The sequence below is a fragment of the Dermacentor andersoni genome, chromosome 11 (genome assembly GCF_023375885.2).
Source record: "Dermacentor andersoni chromosome 11, qqDerAnde1_hic_scaffold, whole genome shotgun sequence".
Taxonomy (NCBI): domain Eukaryota; kingdom Metazoa; phylum Arthropoda; class Arachnida; order Ixodida; family Ixodidae; genus Dermacentor; species Dermacentor andersoni.
The window spans coordinates 112,995,974-113,023,953 of NC_092824.1; the positions used below are offsets into that span (position 1 = coordinate 112,995,974).

Here is a 27,980-nt window from a genome sequence, read left to right on the forward strand (position 1 = left end):
AATTTTCGATTTTTGCCAATTTTTAATAAAAGATTCACGCCCTAAATAAAAAATTCGAAACAAAAAGTCATTATATTTTAAGTTTTTCTTTTAAATGCAACCAACCTCGTCAAGTTTGGTGCAGTGGTTGCCGATAAAAACGAATTCTCCTTTTACCTGTATTTAGATAGGGTACCCGAGCTAAAGCTTCCTCTTAAGAGGAAGCTTTAGCTCGGGTAAACAACGTAACAAATTCACGTAAGATGTAAACTGACATATCAAATTTGTCCGCTTTGAATGGTCTAATGGATGCCGTTTACAGAATCGCGATATCTGTTCTTGATGCAGAGCTATTAGTTTGTAAACTTCGTGCTTCTATTTTTTTCATACGTCTGAATTTTTGAAAATCCTTTTAACAAAATTCAAGCCCTAAATCAAAATTCCGCTTCCAACAGTCACTAGAATTTAACTTTCTCTCTCAAATGCAACAAATTTCATTAAAATCGGTTCAGGGGTTATCTCAGAAAAACGTTTTTGCGTTTTTACATGTATTTGAATAGGCCGCGTCGGAGTTGGGCCCGAGCTAAAGCTTCCTCTTAAGTCCTAGTTCAGCGTGACTTGGACGCAGGAGGCGTGAGTGGCAAAAATATCGATTCATGCCAACGCCAGAGTAAGCGACATGCGAAACGTCAAAGCAGTTCAGAGCGCTGAAGATGTTTGCAGTTGGTCGCGTCGTTCATTTACCGCCGACACATCAGTGTACAGCTTTATTCTTTTTTCCATTAGATTGAATGGAGGAGCTAAGCCTCTGACATGACAGAGAAGTAGATATGTCAACTGACGAGTGAAACTGTATTGGTAAATTATTGTTCTACGAAACTTCAAAAAAAGTATGAAGTGGATATATATGTATCTTTGTATTGGCAAAGTTTACCAGCGTTGCATTTTTAAGGAGCCAAAGAAGGAATTTGGCATGTTTTGAGAACTTTTACTGTGCCGTAAGGCTCCAATACGAGAAACTACCTTGAAGTCCGCGACGTCATACTCACGTGTTGGGGCTGGAGTTTCGGCTCGAAAATAAAAAAGGAAAACGAAGTAAAAGATAACGAAATAAAGTAATTAATCGCTTACTACAAAATGAACAGAAATACAATTCTGAAATATTAATTGTCCTTCTCAACTGGTTTAGTATTTCTTTTTACTGTCAATTTAAAGGGACTCTCTGCCCTTAGGAAAATGTCTTTGGACTGTGATGGGAATGAGAAGACCGTGCGTCATATTGACGGAAACGAGCATGCTTGTATCCCATAAACAAGAAAATATATTTATAATTTGGCTCTTAGAGCTGTACAAGAATGACATGTAGCGTGGCTTGACGGTGAAAACACCACAACCTGTCCGTCTACTGTCACGTAACGAAAAAGCACCGCGGCGAGTGGTAGTGCGGTAGGATACAATATTGTGTGGCCTTAAGCTGTATTTTATGTGTATCTTGCGTAAAGGCATAAGTGTTTTCTTGTTTCCAGCTCGCGTTTATCGAAAAGTGGTCGCCTTATACAAAATAACGGGGACACGGTGAACGGAGTGGCGCATTGATGCATGGCCTCCGAGATTGCCATCGCGTCCAGTGATCAGCGTTGTAGGCTTCCGTACACAGTTTTAAGAGAGACTACGCTGATCTGTAAATTCTGTTGTGAAAATTTCTGCTACCTTATTAAAGAAACCGCTGCACTTTTAGGTACTTCGAATGGTATACTTTCTATTGCGCTACAATACAGAAGGTCCTTGAAAAACGATAGACAGTCTCTTTAAAACTGTAACGAATTTTTGACCGCGTAAAATAATTTTAGTCTAAGATATTATAAATAAAGAGAACACTCCGCGCAAATTTTGACGTTTCAAATACCAAGGGAAGCGTCACAAAAAGCTCGCAAAAATAGTCGATTTTGGTATCGAAACTAAAGAAACGCCGCCATAACTGCTCGCCGGTTGTGACGCAAGACCCAGAATGCGTGGCTGCTCGGCATGACCTCCGAGATCAGGCGGCGCCCATCAGTGCGCTGAAAAATCTCGGAGCCAAAGTGAAATTTCGTTGAAGTAGGTCCCCAAGAAATGTTCTAACAGCAACAATATCTTGAAGTCCCGTGTTCCCTCAATACGGCTTCTCCGACGAATGTGAATTTTAACTCTGGTCACCTGTGACCAAGAGCGGAGGCGGCACGAATGATCCCGCGACAAAAGTGAATTTTGTTCTCCAGTTTCTTTTTTCACCTCCGAACTTTGACCACGTGGTTGACCGACGGAAAGCGGCGCGTCACTGTTGCGTCTTTCAGACGCTGTTTGGTGGTCGTTGTCAGCAAGAGAGAACGCGGGGTAGAGTTTTAAGAAGATTTAGATGGTCAGTGCGCCTGCGCAGGTTTGCTTATTCGGTGCGCAGTCGTACTGGCGTTCCGGAGGGCGCCACTAAAACCAGTGACCTTAACGGCCACCCTCTTGCGTTCCCCGCGATATTTTGTGGGCGAGTGTACATTCATACAAAAAATAATGAAATGGTATCCGAGCAACAAATTGTGACCGTAGTAACTATAACTTAATTGGTAATTGTTTGCTGGGATATCCACGACTGAAAAACTTTGCTCTTAAGCATGTCAACAACGATACTGAGGGTTTTGAGTTGAGCTTCCCGCGGATTTCGAGGTGTATCGTTTAGAACGTATGAGAATCACGTGTTGTCAATCGTTCACAACGTGTTCCGACTGTCATTTCCAATCGAACATTGGTCCTTCATTGCCTACTGAACTCTATCGTCATGTCAGTGCGCTTCGGCGAGAGCATTTTTAATTCGCGAAATAATTGAAGAAGCGGGAAAAATCCAGCTTCCGGTGGGGACAGAGATAGTTATAAAATTGGCAGCCGAAGAAGCAGACGTAGCAGGCCAGGATGGGTGCGATGCCGCCCAGAACGATGATAATGCGACACCGCTGCGACGTCGGCGCCTGCTTGTGCAGTCGTCGCACGAAGAATGCGGTGCTGGAGGGGCTCGGCTGACTGCCGGGACGCCGCCGATCCCGGAGTCTTCGTCGCGCCTCGGACACGGCAGTCTTGAGCGCGTCTCTAGTCCGGTCCCGCTGGGACGCTGCGTGCGTGAAGCCTAGCACGAGGCGACAGTGGCGGCCCCTTGCTTTCGAGACCGGCAGGTAGCCGTGGGGCTGATCGCTGGCTGCGATCACGGCACGACCGCACTTGGAAGGGACTACGGCCTGCATGGAGATGATAGAGTGTCTGGAAATTTCTGGAGGTCGGGCTGCTTTGCACAAACGTTCCCTTCCGACCAATAGATCCACTTCGGCACTCGAATGAGGTCATAATGGGAATATAGAGCAAATTATATACAAAAAACACACGCAAAAAGGGGGAGGGCTGGTTGGGGGGCTGGGGGGGCGAGGGGGGGGAGGAGCAGGACACGGCGCTGATTTTAAGCCATGTGCCCTGTAGCAATCTACATAATGACGCTGAGGCAGCTTGAACATGGTTCGGGTGGGGTAGGTCAGAATTGGGTTGGGGAGCAGTGGGAGAAGTCAGACAAATCATTACCGTCAACTCCTTCCGTTCCTTCAGAGACGACGCAGCGCGTGTGTAAATGAGTACTTGCGACTTCACTAGGTTGTCAGTTTGACGTGATTGTTTCGCATATAATCTCTTCGAAAATTAATATTTCCACATGCCATCTGTCAGTCTTCTGCGCTAGAAAGGCGCACGCTTGACATAGAAGAAAAAGCTAGGTGATACTTTTTCTTTAATGCCAAGCTCATGCATTTCTAGTCGAGAAGGCTCACAGATGGCACGTGCCAATGTATCTATACATTGATCCCGGCCTTCTTTCGCAACACTGCCAGAATTCCGCCCGACGTAGTGACTTCGTGGCTGTGGCAGAACGTTCCTGAGCATGGGGTCGCGAGTTCGACTCCCAACCGCAGATGCCGCCTTTCGATATAGGGGCGGAATGCAAAAAACAATGGTGTACTTGGCAAATCAGTTCTGCGGAATCCCGTAAGGTGGAAGAAGTATCACGAAAGGGAGAAAAATTGTAATCCACCCATCCCGGACCAGGACGAATTTTTCATCAACTGCGAAGCGTTCTTTCTGAGAAACCCGTATGGGTTTCCTTTGTAGCTTCGTACTACATTCGGGTGGATGACAATTTTCTCCATATCACTGGCGTGCTTGTTTTGCATGCATGTTAAATAACATAAATAACTAGGTGTTCTCCCTCTGCATGGGGCAAGTGAGATTCATTCACTTCACTTCACACTATTTACAGATTCACTTCGCGGATTCATCCAGGTGACCTTGTAGGAGAGTTACAAACCCAAGATGAAAGCTAAAGGGCAATGCTTTTAACGTGCAAGAGCAGTGTGGTTTCTCTGCGCCTGGAAAATCTTTTCTGACTGCTAACGAATATTGTTGCACTTCGAAATTTTACCAAACAAGCTTTATCGCTACGGTTCTGAAACTCTTAAACATTTTATACTTTTTGAACGGGCGACTTTAACAACAGTTTCCGTAGCAATACCCTACGGTTCATTCATGTCGGTATGCTATACTAGAAATTATCCGTGCACTTAGCAACACTATTTTTCTCTTTGTGTATTATCCTCAGACGTCATGAAGGCTTCCAACCTGCGTATTATTTTATAAAGATAGCCTATAATAATGTTCGTGTTTGGCTTTGCTAAAGCCATGAACATTACTGAACTAAATTCCCCTTATAGTCGCTTTAAAACAACAATCAATTCTTACTCGTATTTTGGAGCCCGATTTGCCGGTGAACACGAGGTGGCCTCCTTTTGAATCGTCATTCAGGAATAGAGTAGCACTGCAAAGAATAAAATTGAACGTTGACTAGTGTCAATTTCGCCTTTCCAGATCGAGAATAATGACTTCATCAAAGGTCAGATAACGAGGGCATTGATGTGGAGCGTGGAAGAGCACCATCATTATGTAGTGGCATCACTTTTTTGACGTTGACAAGTTGAGGACGCGTGCAGGCTAATGTGCTCTACGTGCTATACTAGTACTAAGAGGTCAAGAATGCACACGAAGATGTACAGTATGAACACGGCGAAGGTGACGGGTGCACGTACCGACAGGCAAGTTATTCTCCTGACTGAGCAGTGACAACACCGACATTGTTCAGCAGGCAAGTCTCACATAATTAGAGATTCATACACAAATACTCACAGGGAGGCATAGATTCAGAAGCACGTATAAACTGCCATAGAACCAGTCACTCAATAAACGGTCGATGCCAAACACTATCCCTCAGTCAACTCGCCAGATGACATGGCGTCAGATGTGACGTGATTTCCTGACGGGGTACTAGAAACCTCATTGTTCAGTTGTATACAGATGTGTGTCTTGATGGTTCAAACAGCCATATGCCGTGGGCAGTCTGCCATTCACACAGAGTTTTCGCGGCCCCAGGTTAAAAATATTTACACGCGAACACCGGTCAAGGTTAGAAGAGCAGGAGAGCCACCCGCCGCGGTGGCTCAGAAGGCAAAGGTCGCGGGTTCGGTTTCAGGCCGTAACGTATGCAAAGCTGTACAAGTGCACTTCAGGTCCGAATTAGTCCGGAAACTTCCACTAAGGTGTCTCTTACACGGGCCCTTCCGAGTTGCTTTTGAATGTTAAGCCCCGTCATTCAATCAGACGCAGCTAACGGCATAAAGGTGCCGCATTATGTCACTTACGTCACCGATACTGCGTAGACCTGGCATTCTGTCTTTCCGAACGCGAAGCAGGAAGTTCGGCGTCTGACCGCAGCAGCCGCCGGTGGGAGGCGTACTATACAGGTTAACGCTCGTGCATTTTGATTTTGAGGCACGCTGTTGAACGCAAGGCGGAAAAAACGTTCACCCGGAACCACTTAGCTATACGGCTTTCGTGCAGGTGTAACCCAAGGCGTAGCTTTTGAACGTTAAATCTTACAAATTACAAATATACACAGCACGTCTACGTCACATCACTGGTCCCCTGTTCTTGCTTAAAAAAAGATAGCTGTCGCAAAACTACCACTTTGATCCGTAAAATTAAGCAGACTTCTGAGTGAAAGTATGTGACAGAATAAATCGCGGAAGAATAGCGGCTAGTTCGAGGAGGTGCCGACTGACCTGTAGTTTTGCGATTTAGTATTGGAGTCCCCTTGAAGACACGCACCGTTCGGTTGGGGCTCGCAGCTGGCCGATTTACTTGATTCACGCTCGCCTTTCTCAGTGGATGGGGCTGTGTTGGAATACGTACGTATTACAAGAGATGAAAACCTGCACACTCATTAGCGCATTCCGACATTCAGTCGTTTGGAAGAATGACCTATTTCCTGTAAGTCGATGAGACATCTGTACAAAATCTAAAACGCAATAAAGAAAAGGGGAAAAAAGCAGACCCTCCCTGCTCAGACAGTAGTTGACTGCCAATAAATTATATATGACTGGTAATTAGATACAGCTGTACGCTCTGAATGGGAACCATCTTAATGGGAAAATAAATGTGAATGGAACCTTACTTATACTCTGAATCTACACTCTGAATGGGGCATCAATCTGAATAGTAAAACAACGTTTGTTTAACCAGCGATTCCTGCAAATGTGTCGACTAGTTTTCGTGTTGAAGTATTCCTCTGGTGGTACCTTTTCTTCTATTTCACGGAATGGGACAAGGAAAATTACCGGCTATAAATATTGATTTGGTGCTCGCTTTTCATTGGTTCGCTGTGTATATAAGTACAAAAACAAAATCGCAGAGGCTGTGGCAGAATGGAGAACTTCGCTAATAATGGCAACATTATTTGCTGTGCACCGTTAACAACGACAGTGGCTACCAAAGCTGACACGGCAGGCACCCGTGTAACAGCAGCCTGGTCTATCAAGTGTTGCTAAGCGTCGCTGCTTTAAATTTTGCGGATGTTAATTTTCACTGATTATCGCTATCATCAAGTGGTCGCTTGGCAGAAGACGCGCCTGCAGTATCAGAACTTCCTTGAACGTTGTGTCTGTTGAGAGTGCGCTCGCTTCGCGAATAATGCACTTTCTCCAATGTATGCGAGCGCCAGCGATTAAGCGGGAATATGTGCGGTGAGATACGTATAAACTGTGGGCGGCTGACTTGACCCTTGACCCGTGAATTTAGGTTCGACGGCCGACGATTGTTCGCCGCTTCGCAGTTTTGTTAACTTTTGTTAAACAGCCACCTCACGCTCTTGTGGTTGTCGGGTTCTTAAAATTGACTATTTCATTCTTTCTTTTTGTCTTTCGCCGTTTATTTTTTTCTGAACAGCACTACAACTTATGGGGGACTGCAGATAGTTTGCCTTATAACGTTACAGGAAACAATGAAATGACTTAGCATGTCCTTGGGTTGATCTAATTTCGAGACGTTAAGTGACTGACTAGGTGGATGTTAGGGAAGGGTGTGGTCTCGAATGTCACTTAGCACTACGTGGCTCTTCTTCCTTTCTTTCTTTCTTTCTTTCTTTCTTTCTTTCTTTCTTTCTTTCTTTCTTTCTTTCTTTCTTTCTTTCAGGTATGCAGCAGTGTTTACGGACAAGACAGGCTTGCCTGCCTTCACAGGGAAGCCTAAAGGTGCAAAGCAGCGTGTGTATGACAGAGGAGAGACAAGGCAAGCTTTTGTGAGAATTATTGAACGCTCACTTTTCGAGGTCACCTGACACTCGAGGCGAGTCGTGTGAAAATGAAGAGGCGAGCGTAACGCGAAGTAGGCTTCTACGTAGCGACGAATTTTGCTCGACGAAGTCAGGATGAGGCTTGCGACACCTCGAGCGCTGGGCGAATTCTGCAGTGCCTGAAGGGGTAAATAACAAAGAACAAAGAAAAACAAAATTGACCGGAATGATACGCGGTGGACGTGTTGTGGACACGTAAGACAAGGAAGTTGCTCGACATGCGAACATAAGATGCCAAAAGTGCCAAAAGTGCAAATGCTAAAACTTGAGAGTGTCATATAAGTCATTGTTCCGAGCAAACATGAAAATATCTTTCTATCACCAACACTGCTCTAGCAATTTATGTGTTTGCTCTTCACTACCATTATATCTTTAATGTTTCATGGGCTCATGGATGACTTTATTCTTGATGACTGTTGCATATGCCGAGGTTCTTAACAGGACGCCGGAATGGTATACAGAAGTAGGTGACGAGAAGTGTCGCTTGGCGAATATGTGTCATAGTGTCATATCTTCCGTGGCGACAACTGTTACAGTGCTCCGCACAGTTGAGCACATCGTAGAAGTCTATATTCAGCGACAACACAAACATTTTGTACAAGCTCTGCCCGCGAAGCCACACTGCATTTGCCCTCCGTGCCTCGATCCGCGTTCCGAAACAGTTCCCGAGAGACGTTAATACGCACTGAAAGTAGTTCGCCTCCACCGTGACGTCACTGAAATAAGTGAGCCTAACTGGCTGGCTTATTTACACGAATTCGCATTGAATTGGACGACGCTGTATTTTCCACTGCATTCTTAGGTTTTCGCGGACTATATAGGGTTCGTTGAATTTATTTTCGACGTCAGAATTTCTTGCTGGTCCGGCGTGTCTAAGCGTGTCTGCCCTTAAGGGCCACGAGTCTCACCACTCTGGTGTTACGTCACATGGTGGCAGTCTAGGATGCGGAAATCAAGTGTTTTCATTTGATGCGCCTTGATGCGAGCACCAAGACTCGATAATCTGGTGCCATGAGGCAGGGTTTTTTACTAATGTCTAAGCAACATGCTGCGCCTATTGCAAAGAATGACTCCAATCTAAAGAGTAACTCCAATCCAAAAAGTGACTGTTGCTTTAGTTAATTTATTTCCAGAAAACATATTGAAACGGAACATGGGCTAACAGCTAAATCAACAGCTTGACTAGGATAGAGGAGTTGAATAAAAGAATATAACATGATAACTATCGGGAAGTAGGCTGTAACGTTTGCACAAATATTGTAAGTGATCATAACTATAGATTACCTGATAAACGGTAAATAATATACACCACGCTCGTGCAGATCATTAAGCAAATTATTTTAAAATTTGTTAGGCTTACCTCAGTGAGCCACTTTATGTCAGCGCTCCTGACTTGGTAGTCTCGAGACTTGAAAAGAGCTCTGTTTCCTTGACCTTTGCTGTGCAAAGCTGTCACCTGCGTCTCCTTCAGATGAAAACAGGCTTGCCAAAAGAAATGTCTCTATCCAGTCGTGAGAGAACAGTAACATACGTCCATGGGCAGTACGACAGGCGCGAAACCCATATTTGCATACAAGATGTCATAGCGGCCCAGCAACTATGCTGTAGGCTTCCCTTCCCCTTTGAAACAAGTACCAGGTGCCATGGTAACAGAGCTGTGCCTTTTCACCATTAAACGTTTTCAACGTTTTCGACAAGACAGAATGTTTGATGGAAAAGGCAGACTTTACGTTAGGTGTTACGTTCGAATCTATTTGTCACGAGTAATTGTCGTCCAGAAATTCAGTTAAGTTATGTTAGGTTCACTTTCAATGTTCGCTATCGCTTTTCTCACTGGTGTATATACGTGCAGTTGGCACGAATTAAAGGTGAACGAGGTGAACGCTTGTCTGATCTTTCATGTTCCTGAACGTGGGTTCAACGCCCACCCAGAAAGTGACGAAAGTGTCTATGGATGATCCAAGAACAACGTGTATGCAAATGAAATGAAATGAAATGAAGTATTCTGTAACACGAAACACTGCTGCCGGGCAAGGTTCTTTTTGGCTGTTAGCAAGAACGGCGACATCCAACAGCTGAAATTTTTACGCTAGTATTCGCAGCGTATAGGTGTCTGTTGTAAGAGACTATTGTAAAAGACAGGTACAGCTTAAGAGACTATCACAGACAGGCTTAGGAGTGTTGCGAAGGCTACGTGATATTGCTGCCGTGGAACAAAGAATTTGCTGCACTCAAAAGGGAGCTGGCCAGTGAAAAGTGTTTATTAGCGCATGCAGGTCGAATTGGCGCGCGCTTTCTCCCGTCATGTGAGGCCGCCTATAGGGTAAACCACGAACCGCATCTCCGTTCAGTACCGTCTTTGCGAAAGAGGTGTCGCTTCAAGCGTGATGGCCGTCAAGATGGCCGGCGGAGCTATGGAGCCGAACGCTAGTGCACTGTCCACAAAAGTCATCATCATTGTGAAAAAAATTATCGCTTATTATAACCTCCACATCAGACTATGTTTCACGTGGCACCTCCTGTAGTGGATGTGCTTTTACGTGTAGTACTCGAAATCTAAAATCTGTAATCTGACAAAAAAAAAAAAGTGACGCCCTGCTGGCATTGTTCACTATCGTCTAAGATATATTTTATAGAAAGCTGCCAGAATGGCCTAGTAGTACCATTGGCGGAACGAGTTTATCACGTTACAATTACTAATCTCTTGCAGTGCTGTGTCGACAACAATTCGTCGTTCTCTGCACATTTCTTCGAACGTAACTTCGCCTAACTAGCGATGGCACGCACCCGACAATTCGCAATGCAAGAAAATTCTTCCCGAAAATAGGTCATGCACTAAAATACGACAACCACACGAGAGCGCATCGCTGCTGAGATTCTGTCATCGAAATAGTGTATCCGTTAACCGTTACATATCCCGTACACTACTTTATCAGAATTGCTTAAGTCTCAAGTCTGTATAAAGTTAGGAACATAGCTGCGGCGAAAGACAGGGGCGTGATTACATTCGCTGTAAGTGTTATTTCGCTATTTCCGTACTGACGGGCAGTATGAAGTTTCTCAAAGATAATTTAGGTATTCGCAATATCAATGGCATTTCATATCAATGGCATTTGCCGGAATATATTTTCGTCACTAACATGCCAGCAGAGACGCAGAAAGGTCGCTCCCGTTCTGGTTCGTTTCGGTGAACTTTCGTTGTTTCAGATACCGTTTCCTTAAAAGCTGTCATATATAAAAATGCAGCCAAGGAGAAAATTTCCTTCTGCACTTACAAACAACCTCGTAATCTGGCTGCAGTCATGAGGCGAGAGAAATCCTTCGGCCACCAGCCTCTTCGGTCCGTTCAGGCAGTATTCGTCCCTGGTCAGCCTGATGCCGTCGCCAAGGAACTCTGCGTCGCAATGCTGCCTCTGTCCCTGGATCATTCAAGTAAGTGCAACCGCATAACAATATTCTGTGCGGTATTCACTGCAAGTTACCCTTCAAGAAAGCTTAGTAGTTCTGTAGTCAAGCTTTGCTTTGTCACAAGAAGTTCGACAATCTTGTCGTTTCGATTTTGGCAGCGTCAACCCATGTCTCGTTAATCTTTTACAGGTAAAGATGGCCTTCACTGTATTCTAAAGTAGTCAAAGACTGAATTTGGCAAGCTTCGTGAATTCTAACTGCTCTGGAAAGGTTGCTTGTTGGGCTAGTTGGTTCATTATAACTTTTGTAGCAGCGCGAAACATAAGGAATGGACGATGAATGGTCTCTTTTCACTCGGTCTCAATCGTCGTCCCTTCCTATGTTCGCGCTGTTACATAAGTTGCTCTAGAAAGCCCCAGATATGAAAAAATAAGTACTTTCAAACTCGTGACGTCACCTGACATACCAATGCGAGGATCTCGGTACGAAATTATATCGGGAAATTAACTAAGACAGAGTTTTGAAAGAATCATTTGTGTGAACTGGTTGTATTGATACGTGCGTCCTTTCTCTTTAGTGTCATTTTAGACCAAGTGACTGAATTAATCAAATATTCATTCATTCATTCATTCATTCATTCATTCATTCATTCAAATCAATGAAGCAATCAATGAACGGTCGAAATGCATACCTTCAGGCAGACTGCCGCAGCCGCGGTACAGTTGAAAAGAGGCGAGGAGGGCAAGAGGAACCGCTTCGTTTGTGGGCTCTCGTCGGGGCAGCCCGAATCTACGACGTCTTTGAGTAGCAGGAGGCCGTCGGCGCAGAACTTTTCACGCCGGCCACGGTGCGAACACGGCGACGTCTCTGCGACGTCTTCGCGTCGACGAGAAATGGACGACTCATGGTACTCGACGTTGTCCAATGTGGGAAGCTGCGCTGGCGAACGTGCAACAACGCTGGTTGCCGATGAAATGGGTAGAAGGAGGAACGCCAGTCCGGGTAACAGGGTTCGAGCCATGTGTCGATGTTGATGCAGAGCCCGTTACTAACGGCACGTACCCACAAGGTTGACTGATTCGTCGAGTCCAAATAAAATGGCCCGACCCACTACGAGGGCTAGGCCAAGAATCATGTAGTAGGAGATAAAGAAATGTAAAGAGAGTTCTTTAAAAAAAATAATGGCAACAATAGTCAATGAATAAAGAAGTAAATATAGTGAAGGAGGAAAATTAACACCTTGAGCTGTTAAAACTCCAGGGACGAACAGAAGGAGATGTCAGTGACCGCGTTTACTGTTCTTCTTCGTCAATGAACAGAAAAATGGCTACAGGGATGCTTGCGGCATAGTCCAGGATTTTCTATAGTAATAAACGACTGCCTCTTAAATTTGTTTCTGCTGTTATTATTTCTAAGTTTATGTTACCCGACTCACTTTCATCTTTTTTGCCGTTCTTTGCCAGTAACATTAGATTTGGAGCTATATTTTACGCAGATGCGTTTCCTGTCTGAGCGTGCTACTTGTTGATGATGATGATTCCTTGAACGGTGCATTGCACAAATCCACTGCGGGGGATAGGCCATTAACAGGGTGGCAATATGATAAAATAAAGAACAACGGAAAATAAATGAATAATAAACAATTAGAAAGAAACCTATAGTAAATGAAATAAAATAGTGTATAATAGGCCTGTGAGAATCTTAAGTGCGGTCTGCAAGCTTTATTCTTCTGCATCTTCTTCTCCTTGTCATTATTTTTCTTTTGAGCGCTATATAGAACGGTAGAAAAGAAAATTGACTCCGGAAGGGAGCGCATTTTCATCTCTTCAAGCATTACTTGATGAGGCGAAGACCGAGCTTGCTCAATAAATTGTAAAGTTCACATACGATTAGATTTAAAACACTTTCGGGAACTTGTCGGAACCGCGTACATGAATACGAACAGTACTCTAGGCATGTTCATTTAGTAAGAATCCTGAATTCATTCGCTTCAATTATCCACGCCACCACGTGCCGCGAGATGCATTTGCTCTCGAGTGCTTACTCTACTGCTGTTAACTATAGCGGTGTGCGAACATTCGAAATTTCGAGTACGAATCAAACAGTGTTTGGTATTCTGTACGTGTTACATTTGTGAATTCGCTACTCGAATTTGTCGAACATTCATTTCGTTCGAATACTCTAAGGGACAACAGTTCTTGCAGCCTACAGGGAGAAACACTTGCAAATGAAGACTCGTCTGAATGATTCTGGTGGAGTGGAGCCACGGTTGTGGCGCAGACGTTCCAATTAGTGACTGAAAGCGTGGTCCCTTGAGCGCAATGTAGTTACCAGCAGTTCAGTAAGCGTGTCTTGCCTTAAGCAGCCTAAGAATTCGCTATCCCTCTTGAAATAAAGCGGTTTATTACCTGACCAATATCACCATGCTTGCTTGCATATGGTCCTTAGTTCTTTCAACGAGCTCCATATGCATGCATTCGTGAGGGGATCTGCATTTTCTTTCCCTTTTTTTTCGAAGGTCATTCGCTCAATGCACCAGATATGATCATATTTTCCGTGCTTTCTCAATTACAAGCTTCTCATTTGGCCCAACGTGCCGTTATTAAAGGTATTAAATGTATCAAATAATGTAAACAAACCTTTTCTGCCGAACAGACGCCATGGAAATTTTAATTTCACTTTTTTAGGCATTTGGGTATTCAAAGGTCGTTTTTTACTCGGATATTTATATTCGATTTGTTTCGATATTTTCCCTATTCAAACTTCCCTATTTTCCACTTAGTTTCATCACGCAGGGAATAAGGGAGATTTTTCTTTGTCTGTTTGTCTGTATGCTGCTTAGGGGTGGGAAAATATTTTGGATCTCAATTGTACCTTAGCGTATGTTGTGAGGATAAATATTGCGTATACATGTTGTTGGAGTCTTTATTTTTTTGTGTCTTGCAAACGGGCGTGACCGTGGCGCCGGCTGATTTCATTTGCGCAGTTGTAGCATGCAGCTTAATGCGTATAAAAAAAGTCACTTTACTGATGCGTATTTCTCACCGTGATTTGCTCTGCTGATAATGTCCGCTTCTTTAATCACTTCGCCTGAAGAGGCCGAATTGCGGATCCTGCCACAGGGGATATCTTTTAAAATATGTACAGCAGTGACGTATGTTCCGTTACCGCGACTGATTTCGAGACGTGTGTAACATGAGGTGGCATAACTGAACTTACCTCGCCGCAAGTGGACGCTTGAAGCCCTGTGCTCATTTACATTTGCGCGCTGCAGAATGCCCGTCGCGTCCGTCTTCACCTAATTTGCTCCATAATAGTCTTATAATGTATTTTTCAACAAGACCACATGCACTCATACGACAATGTGTATGTGCTTGTCGCATGCGCGCCGGTGATCTTTGGCTGCCCCTGAATGACACAAGCCACACAGAGCAGGGAAATTCTAAAAAGTCGCCTTTATTTGGTAGTGAGATCCAGTCTACAGGTACAGAATAATTGTTTTTTTTTTCAATACAATCGCGCGACGGCAGCGGCATCTACAAAAGAGAAGAAACAGCACCCTGACGATAGCATCTGCATAGAAACTGCAATTATCGGCGCAAGAAGACAGAGAGACCGCACCCCTGCGTGCGGCACGATTACAGTAGTTATACACAACGCCTGCCAGGTTACTAGTAATATTATTACTATTATACGTCTCCTCGAGGTACGCTACGAGAGTACCGTGAGCATTACTTAGTGCTTGATCCAAGAGCGTGAAATGTGAACACACCCTGCAGTGACAAACAGATGATGTACGGAGCTAACGGAGCTCCATGGTGGCCTTCCGCCGCCATATTGGCAATGCCCGTGGCGACATCTGTTGCCGGCGCGGCGAAGCAAAACGACGTCACGGCGCAATTCGGCACGTTCACGAAACTTTTAAATCGGCATTCGACGAGCGTTCTCTTCTGATCACTATCAACTAGCAACTATTTACTAACAGCTCTTCTGATCACTATTATTGGCGTGCTATCTGTGGAATCGCGGGTATTGCATACCCCCAGAGCACGGCCTCCGAGATATGTGCTCCGCTTTAAACTCGGAGGACATAAGCAGAGTCAATCTGCAACAATTAGCTGCAGTCGATGGTACTCGCGCTGTCAAATGCGGTGCTCGTATATTCTGGTCCATGAACAACGCTACAAAACTGGAAATGTCTGGTAGTCTTTGTGAGCGCACAGACGTCTCACTGCACATTTATGCGACAACGTTCGTCAAACACAGCAAAATTATTGTACATCACATTCTGTCAAAAAAGATGACCCAATGATTGACCACCGCCAATGTAAATTTTAGCAAACACACATCTTCACGGCACAACTGTTCAGCAAACGACGAATGTCTTACAGCGAAAATCGCATCAAAAATAATGTGTTGGTTTTTAACAGCGCCAATACGAAGTAAGGAGAGCGAGTGTATAAGGCCGAACTGTTGCGCAAGCCCGTCACATTCTTCAACTGGTTAAAGTTTATGAACACAAAGATCTCTGAAATTGTACTTCAGGGGTTGCAGCCACGCTAAATCTAATCCAGTTCTGTAGCGTCGGTGGTTTGAAACCGCAACTTATGTTTGACATTCTTTGACATTTTTCCTTTGACAGTGCTGACTTTCTTTGACAGTGCCGGCCAATGCCAGAACTTTCAGTATCCTCACATCAACACTGCAGTGTACCAATGTACAGTTACGCTCCAGTGTAAATTTTGAAGTTGTGCTATTTATCGCATGAGTACTGGCTGTTTAAAAAGAAAAAAAATGTCATGCAACGATTACCATAGCTCCGATGTATACTTTTGTACCATTTTGTTACTTATTTTCAACAGAGTCGTAAAAGTTCTTTTTTTTTAATCTTTCATCAAGACAATGCAATACTTTCAATGATTTGAGCCTGCGAATATTGACTTGCATTCGCATTTGTACTGAGATACTCGGTCCTGTTGAATTCGGCAAGCCACGGCAGCTTTCTGATTACGTACCTTGCAGCAGCTCCTCACGTTCTGAACGACAAAACTATCTCGAATGGGTTTCTGTTCAGTACCGTGGTAATTGATACCGCCGTCGGCCATATTATGAAGTCATTTATAAACACAAACATATATAGAAAGCACGGCACATCGACTTAACTTTGATCTTTAGTTTGGAAGTGAGCGTTTCGCACGCCATACTGCTATATGTTTACAGCAAGTGTGCATACATCTCTAAAAAGATTATTTTTAGCACAACGTTACCGTTCCACCGCTACCGACGTTGTCTGCTGCGAACTGCACATGCGCATTTGTTGGTACGCGCTAGCGCTAACACTATAGAATGCTAACGCTATCGTGAATTAGTGTGAGACTGCATATGCAAGGTTTCCACAGAAATAAATTAATAGGAAAGCTCTGTGAATCACAGGAATGAGGAAGAGCTGACGTATATTTGAAATGTTGCCATCGCGAGTAATTTGTCAAACGAGCGAGAAATGCCAGCGTCATTCTCGAGAGCTGAAAAATCATTGCCAGAGCTCAGCGTTTGTGAAAGCTGTAAACCCGGAACTGACTATAGAATCTGCATAATACTGATGTTTTCTGAGCAATGACATGTGCTCTATGAACTATGGCATATGTAACTGAATGCAATTGCTGAAAAAGGAGGTGCGACTATGCTATCAGGAACCGTTGAGTTTGATATTGCTCAAAAAAGTATATGGCAGTTTCCCGCGGGTAATATTTGGCGCCTTTGAATTAGAGCAAGTCCATTACGGATGTAGTCCACATTGCTCCTGCTGTGTCCATTCCTGCTTGAGCAATATTTTCGGAAGAGGCTTTTACAACAGAGAACGTATGAGTGCCTAAAGGGCACTACTAATAAATATTAAATTAAGTAATTTACCACGGTTGGCATTGATAATAAATCAACCATGCCGTGAGTGGTGGCCTGGTAAGCTGTAAAGAATACAAAAACAAAACACTATCGGCTGACGCCATCTTGAAGCTTCCGCACAAGATCCATGTGACGTCATATTTTTGACAGCACCTACTGGCGGGCAGTTAATACTTTATCGTACGACGAATTGCATGCGAAAGTCCGCAAAGACATCATGTGCCATGACTTCCTGACTCACAACCAAAGAAATGAACCAGGACACTTATGATGCTTTTCGTGAACAAAAAGGAACCCAAAATGCGTACATGTTGTCGATAAGCGAGGTGGCAAGATGTAATCGGCGACGTCGTTAGTGCGCTAAAATTGAAAGGGAAGCTTTGGTTTTTGGTTTCACCGCTATAATCGAATCCATCTCGGCTGAGGAACTGCAAATAAAGTTTTCCGTAACTACCGTACCAGGCGAAATTGATTTAGAGTTCCCCTTTATAGTGTGCTCCTGATTCGCTCGTTTCCGTTCTGGAAATGATTTGCCTTCGCTCAGATTGAAGATAATCTATGCCTTGGAATGCTAGCACATTAAATGCAGGCTATCTGTCCCGATATTCGAACAATACGCGGCCGTCCTTGGCGTTAATAACATGGTACAGTTTTGGTTACCAAGCGTTAAGGTTGCGGTATAGCAGCCGGCTCTACAGATGCGGATCCCTTAACACATGCTCGCATTTTAGCGCTTGTATTTTGCGCGTAACCGCTCGCCAAACTGCTGGCGCCTCGTAACATGACGAGTAGTGCATTTACAAAATGTAATTTGGTGCCAACCAATGTGGATTGAGCGCATTCTTGTGCAAGGCATTCATTGTGACTGCTGCACCATATGATCAATGTTCTGCCAATTTTGAAATTCAACGTGAAATACGAATTACAAATGGTTAGTGAGCAAAACGACTGTGAAAGTTAGGTGCCTCACGATTACGTTCCTGCGTTTACTGTTTATCTGTTCTGTGTCTCTTCGCCGTAATATAGGTTGTATTGAGTCGTAGTCTTGCAGAACGTAACAAGGGTTATTACATATGCCCACTTTCGCTTATTCAACTGTTCTGAACGCTGCTGATTGGTGTTGCCGTCGGTGTATATTAAAGCAAGAAAAACATGATGCTATTCGGCGTTCGATCCGACGTACTACTTGTACCAACGACCGGATCCTACATGTTTCTTACAAGTTCCATCATGGTTCGTCAAATTCCACTAGGTTCGATCCACCAGTACGAGCTGACATGCACATCTCAGGCCCGTCGCACATGGCGTCGGACGCCGCTTCGGACCATGCGTCTCCTGAGTAACGCACGCAGCATCATTTAATGAAGACACCCCAAACTTCTGCGCATGAAATGCCATTGTGAGTGCGTTGGCACATGTAATTGAGTTTGAGCACCTCTTGTGTACGTTATTGCGAGTACTCAGAGAAAATACTGACTTCGTGGAGAGCATGTAGACGCGAAAAAAAAATTATTTTACGAAATGTTTCAAAAGTTCGTTTGGCAGATTGTAAAGCTTGTCTCACATTGCGCTAATTCGCTAGTCACGAGAAAAGTACCATGCTGTTCTCGCCGCTGATCCCTCGCACCTGCAACGACGAATCAGTACTTTGTCGGGTCACAAAAGAAATGCGCTACTCAGGTTTTTAACGTAACCGGAACATTTTGTAAGAGTTAACGCTATAACAGCCTCAGTGATGGCCCTTGCGTCCATCAAGTGGAAACGCTCAGCTGTTCTGAACCTCGGCATCCATCCCGATCTCTGGCTGAACTTCGCTTGAGGGAAAACGGTCCTTTGACTTTCTCCGTACGTTGTGACCTACGAGAGAAGAAGCAGTTGCCATTAGAGATCTGCCGATGCGACAGGAAAACAATTTTCGTCGTTAACATTTTCAGCGCAAGGATATTAACAAGGAATAAAGGGAGACCTCACGACACGAGCGCTGACTGTTAACTGAACGTTCATTTTGAAAGAAGGGTTAAACAAAACAATGAAACAGAAGATGCGCATTTGTATTGCGGACGAGTTAATCCAGTGGGAGGGCAAACGTTGCTTTAGGGAAAATCAGGATAAACTGCATTGATGAAAAAAAAAAAAAAGAGTAAACCATGGATTCATTGCTATCTCTTGTCATCTAGAAAAGGGTACCTCTTTGGCATGATGTGATAATGCGTGCTGGTTGACGCATGTCGCAAGACAAGTGCGCTTCTTTTGTTTTGCTGCTTTTTAACCCTTCGTTCAAAATGAACGTTATGTTGATAGTCAGCGCACGTGTGGTGTAGTCTCCCTTTAGCCCTTGTGTGTTTTCGAGTTGAAATACTTGATGACAATCACCTACCCACTCTCTCAGTTCACCCTACTTCTATGTGGCTTTCGTAAGGAGATAATGACGCTCAGGAGCGGAAGTAAGGGACCATCGGTGATGACTTCATTGTAGGTGCTGTTTATTGTTTTCTCGGCATTCAACTACGAAACAGCGCGAGCAGTACTTCCCTATTTCTAAACTGCTATCTGATTAAGAGAATGTTTCACTTCAGAGAAACGAAAACACGCACATACACAAATGATACAGCACCGCCTCTTCGGTATGACAATTTCATATATAGCTTCCGATTTCCACGCCTGGCATGAGCAAACGTGATCTCCATGTCTAACACACAACCAACTGACCATCCTTGCACCGCAAATTGAGTCTAAAGAAATCTTCCTACAAAGCACCCAACGTTCATATATAGTATACTCTTCTCCAAAACTGTCACTACCACATGCTTTCCTTCTTTAGCACTCGCTTCCCCCCGTAAAATGCATCGCCGATGACGTTACAACCGCTAAATATATCCGAATATTCATTCTGCTGTAACGTCGACACACAGCGCCTATAGTTTCGATTCCATTGCTATACTTCACCTGTAGTCTTGATGCACCTGGCCAGACACCGCTGTACAGAACGTTTTCTGCTTGTTTCTTGCAGTGTGTTGCGGTGGTGGGGCCTGCGAATATAGAAAAAAAAATACAGTGGGGAGATCTTTGTTTTTGCTATTGCTCCTTTTTTTATGGCTGATCGCTGTAACTGTTAGTGTGCTGCCGTTTCTGGAAGCGCTTCAACATGCGAACAGGTCAGTAGTGGCCTGAACATTGAACTTTACACTGCCACGCCACGCCGGGCCAAGCCCAAAGCCGAGCAGCAGAGCAGCAGGGGGGCACTGGACTAGGCCCTCTCCCAATCGAACAACAGGGTAACAATAAAGTATCTTTCTCTGCCGTTTCTCATCTGCCACTTAACAGTGTACTTCAAATAAGGAACACTCGATTTTGTAGCTGAAAAAAGAACATTTCGCGTGTGTTCGTTTTGCTTTTGTCGCATTCGATTCTATTCAGCGGCGTCTGTCGCTGACAACACATTTCTCTGAAGCTGTTGGAGTCGTTCGAATAACGATTTCATTCGGTAACGTAGATGCTCCAGTGACCGTGTGAAGAAGGTGAATATATTTCCAGGTTTCAATGGAAAATCGTCGTCGTGGCTAGGTCCCACAACAACGTCCTGCCCAAAACCGCAACGGAAGTTTCACCGTAATAGCCGCAGTTTGATCGTAAGAATTAGGAAAGCAAAAAAAAAAAAAAAAAAAGCCGACAAGAACGCATTCTCAGCTTCGGACCCCTTCCTGTTATTACTGTGCTGCTACTAAGGAACATTTTCTCCTTCGTTCTCCCCATTTGGCTGTGTGTTAGCATCGTTATCCTCACCGTTTCTTAATTACTACAGGTCTCGTTCAGGCCATATTTTTTTAATCCCTGAAGCGCTTCCTGGCCAGGTTTCCTATAGCTCTATATAAAATTCTGTAACAAAATTTATGTCACGGCTGGTACGAACTTAGAACGGCAGTACTCGTTTTGATTGACACACTGCCGAATTCGTTAATGAATGTACACGAGAAACTTCGCTAGCACGTAGCTTGCGCCTTGACCGATAAACTTTGATCTTGAAGTCATACCAGCCCCACAGCTTTTTCACGAAACGTCAAATAAGCACGCGTGTAAAACCATTGTAAGCTGATACAATATTCCATACGATCTCTTTCGGGGATTTGAATTTAAATACGCATTGGTTTTATCAGCAAACGGAAATGAGTGCGACGAAGGAAATGGTGCTCTTAACACAATCGTCATTTTCACGCCGCCTACTTAATTTTTCGTTACATAACCGTTATTTTCGCGTGGCATAATCGTTATACCACACCGTATAGTCCTGGCACAGTGACACCATGCACTGGTACCGAGAGGCATCACGTCAATGCGACGTATTCACCGCCAATCACTTTTGAGGGGCACACTTTTGCGGGACGTGCCTGAAACCCGACAGGCGTCATGTCGACGCGACGAAGTGTGTGCCCAAAAGTGATTCGAGGGCGAATACGATCCGTGGTCCGCGTCACTTTATGCACGCATGCGTGTATCTTCCTGCAAGCATGCACCTGTGAAACATGGACAAACCGGACGTTCCTTACTTTTGGCACGTGTCGCCAGGAGCACTGCACTTCCAGTGGCCACAAATCAGACGACAGCATCAATATGCAGTTTCTTGCTACGAGTCTACCACCGTTGCCGAGCGAAATTACAAAGATGAAGGCTTCCTCGGAGCCTCGACAACTACACGAAACACGCCTCTACACTGCTCTTGCGGAATGCGACAGCCACGCCGTCGCTCGGCCGGCTCTATCCGACGATTGACACCGCGCGCTGCAAGCTATAATAACGATTCACGAGACGACTTTAACGGGCTCTCTGCTGCTGCTTGGAGGTTATTGAGCGTGTGTGTGCTGATCGACGACACGGACGTCTCGACTGACGTCCCACGTGGACAAACTACAAAACGTATAGCGCCGGGCGAGCACTTCGAGGCAGGCACGCCTCGTTTCGATTCAGTCGACCATCTTCCGGCGCCTCTTTTTCCGCTTGGGATCTGTCGTCGCGGACTTCAGCATCGACGCCGAGTGGCCCGCTCGCCGAACGGCGTTCACTTGGTCGACGAGTAGCTCAGCACCCACCGCACGAATACGAGCAAGCACAGGCCTATGGCGCACCATATCACGAACAGCACGAAGTAGTAGAAGCCGCTCTTGAAGCTCATCGAAGACGGCAGAAGCGTGCGCCGAGGAGCCAGTTGGGAAGCGATGAACGGCGACGATCTTGTCGCCTCGTTCGAAAACGGAAGAGAGTCTCTTTTTTCCTATGAGCACGCAAGGAAAACGAGGCGTGCTTTACGCGCGACTCTTGGTGAACCTCCGCACGGCGCCTCTCGCCTTTTTTTTTTCCTGGCGGAACGTGCGGCAGTCTCGGCTGCAGGCCTAGCGCCGACCCATCCAGCTTTCCCATGATGCAATGCGAGCACGAGCGCGCCATCGATTTCTGTGGAGAAGACTACCGCCGCTTTTTAGTTCAGCCTTCTCAGTTCTTTCTTTTAATCGTGCCTGTCACGTGGTAGAGAGCCACGTGACCACATAACCTCCCTCTTTCCCTAATCTTCCCGAATTGCTTTCGTTGGGATATTTTGCCCTCTCTTCGGCACTGCGTTCTCTCGCTGCGCTGTTTTCTCCTCGGGATAGGGAAGGCTTTGCGGGACGATCGAGCGAATTTAGGTTTCTCTGCTCGCAGCTAAAACGTCTTCCAGTCACCGATTTTTCGGGAGCTGGCAGACTTACGCGCCACCTATAAGCGAGAAACAAATAAACATTTGCGCACGCTCTTGGCGATTCTACGAACGACCGTTTGTTCAGCAATTCACCTCACGGTGGCGCAACGTTCTGTAATCCCGAAATTTTGTAACAACGTGCGCATTGGATATTGGGAAAACTACTGTCTGAGGCATGTTTCTAGAACAAATGGGAGGTATTCGTTCATTCCCCTCTCTCTGCTTGCGTTCCCGACGCTTCCCCGTGCGCTCGATCAGGATTTCCGCGGTTGCGTTTTTCGGAATTCGAGAACCTGTCGACTGCGCCAGCGCTGCGGTGTCCGTTTGTAGGCGCCGCTGCTTCATTGCTCTCGTCTCTCGTTCTCGCAATATTTCTCGGTGCGTTTGACGGGGTTCACATGCACGAAAACCACCCCCACCGTTGTCGTCTCAGAAGTGCGGGAAACACGGCGGTTGGGGCGTCTTATCCGTCGCCCTCTCTTCTCTCTCTCTCTGAAGCTGTGCAATTTCAGGTTTCCCGGCACGGCGCGGACAGAGGGAGGGGAGATGATTGAAAGAGAGATATAAAGGAGAGGGTTGTTGTCCTCCCCCCCTCCGAGCCGCTCTTTTCCTTTCGAGACGATGATGAGAGCCTCCGGCGAGCGGCGGAGAAGAGCGGCAAAGCGAAGCCTGCCGGCCGCACTGTAGAAAGGGGGGAGAACCCGAGACCCGGTCAGGGCGTTCGTTCGTTCGACTGCGGCGCTGAAAAAAACACTCCCGCATCCCAGAGCGGCCGAAGGCAGCAGCTGTCCGGCAGGCAAGGGCGGGTCTTCTGGTCGTGGTGGCGCTTGGTGCGTTGGGAATCGCCCGTGCCGTACGGCTAGATCGCACTTGAGCTTCGCGCAGCGGAGCCGCGGAGGCTACAACAGACGACGCAGCGCGCGCGTGGGTGTGTGCGTGTTTGTGAACTGCGGAGACGCCGCGCTCCTGCTCTCTCGCAAGCCCCGCTGGTGTAGCGTGAGTGTTGTGGTTCTGTTCACTGTGACGGCAGTGCCGCTTGGTTGGTGTTCGTTGTCGACGTCGGCGGTGTTGACGTTTTCGCAGCGCCGGTGAAAACCGGCGAGCGGAGCGCACTCTCGCGCTGCGCGCGGCTCGCGCAGCGTGCAAGTAGTGTGTTTGCGCGACGACTGGTGTTTCCGTCGCGGACTGTTGTAACGCACATCGGGCTGTTATTTGTGATCGCCAGCCTGGATCAGGTGCCGACGACGTGTCGCCGTTTGTGGGAGCAGCGCGTCCATCTCGTTGTCACGCCAAAGGAGGAAGAACGGATAAAAGTGTTTCTTTCGCCCAGAAGAAAACGTTTTTTGGCTCCTCTCGGTCGCCTTTCCCGTTCAGTCAGCAGTCTGTAATCCTGACCGCAACCAGCTGACGACCCCTCTCCGCAGTTCTACATCGTGATTTGTGACATCTTCCTGCGTTCATCTGATTGGCGCTGTGGGAAACGAGAAATATTTTCAGTGAGTGTTGCTTTCGGCGACGAAGACGTTTCGGGTCGGCTCCTTGCTCTCCGCGTCGCATGCAGGCGCGTCGTCGTCGTTCAACGACAACTGCCCGTGACGGTACCAGCTAGCAGCCTCTCTCTTCCCACACTTACGGCGACCACGCGGCCGCGGTGCCATTAGGTGAGTGGAATCACTAATTCATTAATTACGTGTCTTTCGTCGTTCTACGTGCGACGCAGGATATTTTTCTCATTCTCGTTCGGGGTTGTCGTACCCTGACCTTCCGGAAGGACGTGAGAAGAAGCGAACGGGATATGCGTTTCGCTTTGCCCTTGTGTACACAGGCGTGTGTGCGTGCGTGTGTGTCGCTGGATCTTTGTGCGTTCGTTTCGCATTTCTCCCGCGCTGTTTGCCTCGCTTCGCGCCCATTTCACGGCCGAGCGCGCTGTGACAATGTTGTCCTCACCCTGGGAAGCGCGCGAGCTGCGCGGCAATATAGCGGCAGCATGGCTGACCTTTGCCATCTTCCGGAGTCGAGCGTTAGCGCTGCTGTTGCGCGCGGGTTTCTGGCGGGACGTCGCGATGACAGTTTACGAGGCCGGCGTCGCATTGGAATGCAGCTTTCGCCTGCTCACATACTCAGGATCATTGGTGAAATTGGTCGCTTCGAAGCCGTTCGGTGCGAGTAACGGCTTGCTTTGACAACTTGTCAGAGGGTCGACGCTATGGTCACGTAGCTGCAAGAGCTTTGGCAGGCCGGAGACATATTTCACGCATGCACGATGCAGATTTCAGTGTTACCGAGGTTGCCTAGCTGTGCTTGTCGTTGCAAAACTTGCAATAGGCTACCTTGAAATGTATATTTTATGCCCCATTACTTCGGCCTGCACTCTGGAAGCACCTGAACCTCTAGTTGCGGTGGCTTCTGCACATTGAACCATAAAATAGCACTAATTGAAAACATTTTACATGACTAGCCTTTAGATAAGCTTTCTGTATACTGTGCTAACTTCATAAAGACATTTTAGACATTTAGTCCCATATTTGTGCTCGCAGCTATGCCCCGTACACTTCTAGCTGGGCTCTGTACATCTTTTACTTGTTGACCACTGTATACCACGCTATTTTGTGCCGTCTTCTCAATCCTTGCTTAGGATAAATACGTTTTTTGGCGTTTTTTGATCCACGATGCCCTTGCGGCGTAAAACCTCATCAATCATCACCAGTTCCGGCAGGCGATGAAAAAATACGTATCAACACGGGAATTAAACCCTACCTCTGCCTCTTAGCCTAGTCATACAGCAAAGTGTTAATGCCAACTTTCCCTTAACACGGTGAGTGCCTACGCATGGAAACAACGTGGGACGAAAGTTGGATGAACTAGGATAGCGTGGCTCAGACAGGTTAGCCGACATTTCATTAGGTGGGCCTATCTTTGTGAAGGGTGGCAGCCTTTGACAAAGATAGGTTCTCCGGTCCGCACATCGGCCAGCCTGTCTCAGTTGCTTTAGCCTGGTGCATCCAACTTCTATCCAACTTACCCTTTTCGTAGAACTCGTACGGTTCATTAATTAAGAGTTTAAGCTTGCGTTTGGTGCCCGTACCAGGGCTAATTATTCGTGATGTCCATGATTGTGCAGCACACACAAATGAGTGACGGATGAAGAAGGTCGAAATCGCCATGTAATCAGGAAACAACATTTGACAGATATTTTCTTTCACTCATCTCATTGATTCCGAGATGGGTCAACGATAGCAACAGTTTCGTCACAAATTTCGACGGCACACTTGTGGAGGGTCCCGCCTTGGGATAGTTCTGCCTTATAAAGTGCCACGCTCGTTACAGTGTCGGGTGAGTGCTTCAACGCAGATGACTAAAATCAACGAATGTGCGCCTCTGTATGTGCCGGTAAGTGGCGCGCGGCTTTTTGTTTACATTCGCTGGGACAACTTCAGAAGTGCGCTGTCGGTTTCGTCGCCTCGCGGAAACAAACAAAACAGAGAGAATGGCAGAGTGATCCAACGCTAGAACCCGCTTTTCCTGCGTCTCCGTATATTATTTTATTTTGTACAGGGTATGTGACCATCTTTCACCATCTTTGTACCCGTCACCATATGTTGTTCGAAATAAGCAAGGCAGACGTTCACAGGAAGATGAATGTTTGAAGTGACCGACGGTGACCGAACAAGGAACGTCGCTGGAGCCGATGTTTCGACGAGCGGACTTGGTCAAGGCGTCAGTTGTTTCCTTGACGAACACAAGTCCCTTTGTCGAAATGTCGGCTCTAGCGACATTCGTTCACTGTCTAAAGAAAAACAAAAATGCCGCTGTAGTTACTACCTAGTTGTTACAGGATTTGCTACTGCGCTATAACTGCAGTTGATAACGGTAGAGTTAGTAACATTACTGATTAAACAAGGTAGTTGCTGTTATTAGTGGGCCTCAGCTACCAATTCGAAATGCAGTTAGTACTATCGGATAAATGGTCCTAACCTTTAGCGCATATATCGGACCCACTCTGGAATATGCCAGTAACATTACTGACTAAACAAGGTAGTCCGACATTGTTATACAGTAGTGTTGCTAACGCTACCGATATACATAAACTGCTGTTATATCGTGATAATGTGTGCTGTGACAACCAGGTAGTTAACTATGACAACGTCCCCCCCCCCCCCTTCTTTTTTAAATATTTTCTTTAAGAACGTTGTTCGGCCACTAGCTGTTAATCAAACCCTTGTTCGACTAATGTTGATAACATCTATACTATAGACAGTCATATTGTGACGCGCTGTGTGGAAACACTTTTACACTCCACTCTTTTGAAGAACCTCTGAAGAATAAACGACTAAGAACTGTGCGACTACGGCGAGTCAGTGCGGTTCGGCCGCTTTGTTATGGTGGGGAGGCGACGTACAGGACGGCATGACTGCTCTGATTGCCTCAATTTAATCGCGCTCCGCGAGCGAGTACCGCCCATGCACCCGGAAAAAAAAAAGAAATAAAATGGCTTGCGGTGTAATTTAGTAGCGACGCCAGCTCCCTACCGCCGACGTCGCCGTTTCCGCCATACCTTGCGAGAAGTGAGCGCACTGGAACGAACGGCGCACTGTTGGCCGATTTACGGGGCCGCCTCAAGGACGATCGATCGAGCCAAGGTCTGTTCTCTTTCTTCCTCCTCCTCCTCCTCTCTCTCTCTCTCTCTTTCGCCGCATCGGGCTTCGTGCGGCCCGGTGCATCTTCTCATAACGTTTTGTAGGGCATACAAAAAGAAATAAAAGTATGTGTGTGTGGGGGGGGGGAGTCGAGGAAGGGGTTTGAAAACAACATCCTTTCTCTTCCCGCCACCTCGGTACAAATGGCCGGCCGTTCTCCCCGAGATCACGTGGGCTGTTCATCTTCATTTAGCGGCACTCCGAGGAGTCCGCGCGCACTCGGTGTAAATGTATTAACGCGGATTCGTTTGTTATTGACTGCTGGTGCTAGCAGCGCCACGTCAAGAGCACAAAGAGAGAAACTTACACTTCCCTAATTACGACGCTATCGTATCGTGAGGTTTCGTAGCAGCGCAAGCGGGGAACATAAACGCTGGAGATAGAGATAGAACCTAAAGTATGAAACACGGGGAGGTTATGTAGCCGGAGTAATTGTTCAGTTCGCTACTTCGCACTGGGGGACGGCGAGGGGTAGAAAAGAAGATGAGAGAAGAGGGTGTGAAAGAAATATGCCAGCACAAGCACG

At 46.1% G+C, this 27,980-nt stretch overlaps 2 long non-coding RNA genes across 2 annotated transcripts; both read right to left on the minus strand.

The window, feature by feature from the left end:
- Positions 1-2,809: 2,809 nt before the first annotated feature.
- LOC129386989 (uncharacterized) lies at positions 2,810-6,851 on the minus strand. Its single transcript, XR_008614331.2, has 3 exons — positions 6,153-6,851; positions 4,780-4,855; positions 2,810-3,239 (listed from the first exon to the last, which is right to left on the minus strand). It is a non-coding gene; the product is annotated as an uncharacterized lncRNA (long non-coding RNA).
- Positions 6,852-14,564: 7,713 nt separating this feature from the next.
- On the minus strand, positions 14,565-22,474 carry LOC129386940 (uncharacterized). The gene is made up of 3 exons (XR_008614269.2): positions 21,574-22,474; positions 19,976-20,058; positions 14,565-18,886 (listed from the first exon to the last, which is right to left on the minus strand). It is a non-coding gene; the product is annotated as an uncharacterized lncRNA (long non-coding RNA).
- Between the last annotated feature and the right edge of the window lie 5,506 nt (positions 22,475-27,980).